Source organism: Rhamphochromis longiceps, linkage group LG6, assembly GCF_057381845.1.
Source record: "Rhamphochromis longiceps isolate RC_006_pf linkage group LG6, R_longiceps_female_GT1.1, whole genome shotgun sequence".
In the NCBI taxonomy this organism is placed as follows: Eukaryota; Metazoa; Chordata; class Actinopteri; order Cichliformes; family Cichlidae; genus Rhamphochromis; species Rhamphochromis longiceps.
Genome location: NC_140562.1, coordinates 31,802,422 through 31,808,188, shown reverse-complemented (window position 1 = coordinate 31,808,188; position 5,767 = coordinate 31,802,422).

Genomic DNA, 5,767 nt, shown 5'->3' with positions numbered 1-5,767 from the left:
GCGAGGATGAGTCGACTCCACCTGGGATCGGCCCAGTTTTATTTTTCGCAGGTAAGCCAACGGCCCCGCCCCCTCCTCGCGCGGTGTTCAAGTGCTCCACGTAAAAACGCGGACTTGCGAGTCGCTCTGAATCAAAAAGAAAGAAATTTGCTATTTTACAACCCGGATGGAATTTTTTTTATAAAACAAACAAAGTGCATAAATCATAAATGTTGATAATGAAACAGAAAATGGAAAATACAGTTTGACTGACCATACTCACTAACATCCTCCACTTATTATGAAGAGCTGTCTAATGAAATGACTAATTTTAAATTATGACTCACTTAAGTTCCTTGTCTTTTTTTTTTCCTGACATGATATGATTGTCTATCAATAATGAATGCACAGCTTAAATAAATACCTGTTGTCTTCCACAGCAGTACTGGAAAAACAACCAAAGGCTTTCAGGGACTAAACCTCATTGAACATCACACATGTGGAAGTGCACAAATGTTCAAAAAGGTTCAACAACTGTAAGTTAGACTCTGAGGAGGAATGTAATGTCGAAATGTTCACTGGTGCAAGATCACTGCCCCCTATAGTGTGTGTCTGTGTGTACGTGTGTGTATGTGGGGGGGGGTCTGTACCTGCAACGGGACCAGAGGTGTGGCACCTCTCATGTGTCATTAATGACTGCAGCATGTAAACTAACATGTAAGTCTCGTGCACAAAGTGTGTTCCTGTTTTTATCATTTCATTTTTTTAAGTGGAAGCTGATTGGCCCCACTATCACTGCAGACGTGTCAGCCACAGTGGGCCTTTGCACCGTGTTTCTGACAGGGTGTTTTTATCTGCAACAACAAATTACATTCTAAGGTAAACTGAAGTAATAGAAACAAGAGCTGTTCTCACAAACATCCGAGCACATCCCAAACAAGGCCAAACGTTTACCTGTACCTTGTCTCCCGTCCACCAATGAGGTACTGGTTTAATTTCCTACCTTATAAGGTCAGAGATTTCCAGAAAGAGAGAAGGCGCAGCGCTCAGGGGCGGAAGGAGGCGGGGTGTTTTGTTGCGAGGTCTCGCTGTGGTGTAACTTTCGTTTCGAGCCCTGTCTTTACCCCCAAGCCCCAGTCCCGCTGCTGTTAAAGACCTGACACACATCAAAGATGAGCAGAAATGTAGGAGCAGCAGGTCGCAGCATGAACGGAACAGACGGCACGCTGTGTGTATTCATATCTTTGTGGGGACCAAAAGTTGGAAGTCTACTTTACTTGTGGGGACCAAAATCCTGGTCCCCACAAGTTAAAGGCATTTTGAGACTTTAGGGAAATGGTTAAATTGGGTGTTTGTTAAATTTAGGGTTATTGTTAGGCATTCATTTTTCATAGTTATGGTTAGGGAAACCATTATGTCAATTAGATGTTCCCACAAGATATGAATACTTGACTGGTGTGTGTGTGTGTGTGTGTGTGTGTGTGTGTGTGTGTGTCTTTAACTGGTTTAACCTGTAGGCAATAAAATTAAGCATACACACTTAAAGTCAGGATTACTGTGAATAGATTTGTCCCACCTGGTGGATGAAAGTAATCCTTAAATGTTTTACACATAACCCTTCACTGTAAATGCCTTCATTAAAATACCTCTGAAAAAAACCTCTTTAAGATCCCCACATCTAATTAAACTACATCTGACTCAGCACACAACATATTACAGAGAACTGTGAAATTCATTATTAACACTTTATTTTTCTGTTTTCTTTTTTTAGACTTTTAGACTTTGATCTGGTAACAAATCTGAAATCTTCTTGAACAAGAAACAATGTCAATAAATTCATTTTTACTGTGAAAAAGTCCTGAGCCATCCTTCATATCTTCATATTTTGCTTCCAAACAGACACATTTTCTTGTAATTTCTTGCAGGTTCTCCTGGCTTTCTGAAGATCATCCAACTTTGTCTTTGGACATTGCTTCCTTTTTTCACTTGTTTTTAGTCCAGTCATTTATTAGGACCCCTTAACACTGATCTGTGAATCCTTCAAGCATAAAATGTCACCTAACCCAAGGGATGAACCAGTGCTGTATCTGCACATAACAGAAAACTAAACAAAAAAATTCAATTGTGTCTTTAGGCTCTTTGTTGCTATAGCACCCTGCTGCAAAAACACACAATTTGTTCAAATTTCTTTGGCTGAATTTACAGAAAATGTTAACAGAGTCTGACAAAATGATGAAATAGTATTTTTGGACAACTAGGTCAATCCCAAACAGCTGTTAACCCAAAATTTGGCATATCTTGGCACAGTGTAAAGTGTGTCCTTAAAATTGCACAAATGGAGAACAGAAGAAGTGAAGGGTCTAAAAACAATCTACAGCAAATGATCAGCATCTCAAAGTCTTGTTGTTAAGAGATATGGGGAAAGAAACAACAAAGAGCTGACACAGGACCTGTGAGGTGCCTCCGCTCCTTCAGCTGATCCATTTACTCCTCAATGGAGCCTCATCGGAAATGGTCTCAGTGGAAGAAAAATGGGGAGCAAAGGTTGAGGTGTGCCTAATTACACAAGACCTGGACTGAAAATCAGACCTGATGGAGAGATGAATCTAATTATGAACCCAGAAAAGTACCGTGAGATTTTAATCCACCATCCAATACCATCTGGAAAGCATCTGATTGGCAATGGCTTCATTCTTCAGCATCACATTGATCCCAAAGACACAATAAAAACATATTTTAAAAAAACACAGGCACACAATGGAGCACTATCAGTCATGGATTGGCCTCCTCCAGAGCCTGGACCTCAACATTATTGAGGCAGTGTGGCAATCACGTTGACAGAGAACAGAACAAAAGGCAGCCAACATCCAAAGAAGAGCTCTGAATGTCCTTCAAGAAGCCTGGAGAACGTTTCCCGAAGACTACTTAAAGAAGTTGTCTTACATCCTTTATTTCCATGTATGTCTTTACACGTTTCACTAGCTTTCCCTCACATTTTTCTACCAACGGATAAAGAAATGAAGAGCACCTCAAGCCACACGGTGCTGTGATTAATTACAAGTCATAAAACAATATCTTTAGAAAGATTCTGTTTTATGTTGCGACACAGATGTCTTGACTTTGAGGGTTTCTGTGTCTTTTCTTCTCTATAAAAATACAGAATATTCACGTTCACGAGGCTTCAACCTCCACTTTAGAAAGTTCAATGCTGACTGCTACCACTCTGATTTTTCTTTCACATAATTATCACACATCATCATGTGAAACTTGGGGAAACTTTCCACCTCCAGCACGTTTTAACCCTTTTGCACAAGCCTGCAGAGTTTCCAGAGCTGTCAGCTCGCTCAGTCGTTATGCTGGTGGTTTATTTTTGCTTCCTTGGGGCAAAGTCTGTAGTTACATCACCTCACATATAATGCAGCTTCTTCTACTTCTGAAATCAAGACAAAGAACGTATTGGTCACACAGCAGTGACTGATAGGTGATCTTACTCTGTTTATTCCTGCGTAGTACTCGGCATGATCTGCTCAGTGTGAGCTTTTAATCATATGAGCAGAAGCAGAGTCATGCCAAGTCCTGTTCTGTCTTGTCATGCATGCAATTGTGGTAAATTTCCCTGTGAGGGGAATGTGCAGACGCCACAGGAAGAAGAAGAGGATAAGTGTGTCTGCCTTCACTTTTACCTTCACTTTAGATGGATGGAGTCATGAATTAGAAACGTTTTTTGGGGGGGAAAGCCGAGTTCAACGTTACTACACTAACCAAAAAAAATCACTTAAACAGAATCTGTCCGACAAAGTGAAGTAGACTAAAATAATCTCAAGAAACACCTAAGTGACAAAGTTCTCTGACATCTAAAAACGGAGAGAACAACTACGCTGAACCTTCCCAGGAGTGATCAGCCTTTTAAAATTACTCCAAGAGCTCATACACGACTCTTGGATGGCTCTGAATGGCTCAAAGTCAAAACTTAAATCAAATCGCGATGCTTTGGCATGAAAAAAACTCCAGTGGTGGAATTAAAACAATTCTGTGATTAAAAGTGGGCCTAAATTCCTCCACAGTGAGACACTCATTATCAGGCACTGCAAATACTTGGTAGCAGTTCTTGCTGCCTGTTGTGTGTGGTCTATTTCTTTCTGTGCATGATTGCTACCGTTTTCTTTATTAAATTTTAACACACTCATGTGCTACATTTTCTTACCAGAAATCTCCAGAAGTAAATCCGCTCTGTGTGGAACCAATAAAGTCTTAATCTTCTGTTTGAGATGTGGCGGAACAGCAGATTCACATCACAGATGTGCAGCCAATAAATCTGCAGACACTGTGCGATGCTATCATCCCAGTGGACCAAAGTCTCAGAGGAATGTTTCCGGCGCCTTGTTAAATCTATGACACGAAGAGTTAAGGCGGGTAGGAAGGTTAGATGGTTCAGTCCTAGCAAGGTGAACGTAAACTCAGAACAATTATCCTCTCCATGAAAATTATTATTTCCCAAATGCTGATTTGATGGCTTTCTGCAGGCCGGTTGGTAACGTTCACTTTAGTGTTCTGGAGGTAGTAATGGCCCAGAAACACGTTTTCTGCTCATTGGTTGATGATTTCTTTGCAAAATCTTGAGGGGACTCCCAGTTCCAGATTTACTTAAACATCCCCGCAACATAATACTCCCACCACCGTATTTCACTGTGCAGATGGTGTCCTTGGTGTACTTCAGTCTGGGTTGAAGGTGTCTCTTCTGCAGAAGTGGAGTTATTTTCTTGGTCTGCAACCTCGCGGTCCATTCTTGTGCAGAGCTCTGGTGACTGTCTTCTTTGAGACTACAAGTCCTGACTTGGCAGTTCTGGGGTCTTTAGGGACATCTCTTACTACTTTACCTTCCGGAGTCTTTGAGATGTTTCACTTCCTACCCATGTTTTGACACTTGAAAATGCTGTGAGCATCAATGATTATTTTTCCTCAAGTCTTTACGGATTTCTTGTTTTTGGTATGATGCTTTCTCGGGCGGAAGCTCAAACCCTTGCTGATGTTTTTGAGCTTTGTATAAATCAGAAAATAATTTTGTCTTTGCTGGTATTTTACACTCAACCAAACCCTAACACTCTGACTACCTTGCATTGTGGGAATTGTAGGATGCAAGAGCTGTCCGTGACTCTCACACAGGTGAGGATATTTCGAAGAAGAGAAAAATACCACAAGACAAACTTTTTTTTATGAGTTTTTATTTATTTATTTGATTTTTATGTCTTTTATTATGTTTTTTTTTTTTTACTCCAAAGAGATCCTGAGGTATTCACAATATAATGGCATTTATTTTATTTGAAATGACACTGGGGAGGGGGATGAAATACAGCTAAAAACAAAAAAATAAAACAAAACAAAACAAAACCCCCCCCCAAAAAAAGACAAAGGAAATGGGCAGTAAAGCTGTGTTGACTGATACAACGGTCAAGACAATAAATCGGTGCGTGTGTGTGTACATAAATGAAGCCTTTGAAGTCAGTCCTCTTACCCCCCTCACCACGCTCACAAGCAAAGTCATGCAGTCTACACTGACAATTCAGAAGGAACAGGCAAAAAAACCCTTGTCAAAGCAGGCATGTCCCAACCTCGCTGTCATAACAACAAGCCAATCAGTCCACTATTAAAGTAGCTATCACCAGCTATACATTTTTAAAGAAAGTCAGCGCTGAGGGTGGCATCCACTGATTAAAACCATCCAAATTCAAACAACTTAACTGTGAATAATTAGCGAAGCACTTGAATCAAACACACCATGCAGTTGCTC